The sequence below is a fragment of the Sebastes umbrosus genome, chromosome 17 (genome assembly GCF_015220745.1).
Source record: "Sebastes umbrosus isolate fSebUmb1 chromosome 17, fSebUmb1.pri, whole genome shotgun sequence".
Lineage (NCBI taxonomy): Eukaryota > Metazoa > Chordata > Actinopteri > Perciformes > Sebastidae > Sebastes > Sebastes umbrosus.
In genome coordinates, this window is record NC_051285.1 from 8596261 (window position 1) to 8597625 (window position 1365).

Consider the following 1365-nt stretch of genomic DNA (forward strand, 5'->3'; position numbering starts at 1 on the left):
TTGTGTTACACTAATCAGTAGAGTGGGAAGGTGGTTCTCCATCAATGTGCAAGCCCATTGGTCCAAAACAAGGAAATTACATCATCAGTAGACAGGTGAAAAAAGGGGAAGAGAAGGGGAGGGAAGAAGGAGGAAATGTGGTGTAAACCTAAATGATTAAAACAGAAATAAATGATATAATGTGACTACTAAGTCATGGTGGACATAATACTTTCTTATGTAGGTCTACACATGATGAATTCCTCAATCTATAACACACATTTTTCTGTACATGCCTATAAACACATCTTGACTACAAAATAACCTTCCCCTTCAATAGTTCAATATATTAAAATTAGCTTGATTAAAATATGTAATTGTTTTTAAGCGCATGATTGTCCAAAGTTAATCACAAATTAACCGCATATTTTTTTTTACCTCTTGAAAATGTACCTTAAAGGGAGATTTGTCAAGTATTTAATACTCTTATCAACATGGAAGTGGGCAAATATGCCTGCTTTATTCAAATGTATGTATATATTTATTATTGGAAATCAATTAACAACACAAAACAATGACAAATATTGTCCAGTCTGTAAAGGGGAGACTTGTGGGTACCCATATAACCCATTTTCATTCACATATCTTGAGGTCAGAGGTCAAGGGACCCTTTTGAATATGGCCATGCCAGTTTTTCCTCGCCATAATTTAGTGTTAGTTCGGAGCGTTATTTATCCTCCTTCCCGACAAGCTAGTATGAAATGGTTGGTACCAATGGATTCCTTAGCTTTCATGTGATACCAGTATCTTCACTCTAGCTTTAAAACTGAGCCCGCTACAACCTAAAAATCGCAAGTTGCATTAATGCGTTACAGAAATTAGTGGTGTTAAAACAAATTTGACGTTTGTTTTCTCCTCAGTTTGATACAAGAATGATGCATTCATAAAACCATTGTGGACTTTAGCCTTAATATAACAAATAAATTATATGAACAGGAGATAAATGAGACATGTGCAGCAGTGGTCAAAGGTCTGAGGCTTAAGTAGAGGACGGTCCTTTCGATACCTGCTACAATTTGCCCGTCACAACACACAACACAGCTGTAGTTTATAATAGAAACGTAATGGGCTATGTGGGAGAGAAAATAAAAAGCCAAGAAAAACAATGAGATAAATAAAAAAGTGTGTTACAAAACATGACGGCTCCAGGAAAATCTGTGCAGCTCCTATCATGAAACAGGTAACCTTTGAATCCTACTTTATTGATTGTTATAGAAGCCAAAACAAGTCCGATCAGCATTGAGAGGGTACACTTGTCGACATACATGGGCTGTTTATGATCTTGCCTGTTAAGTAAATAAACTCTTGTCACTTGCGTCACCAAAT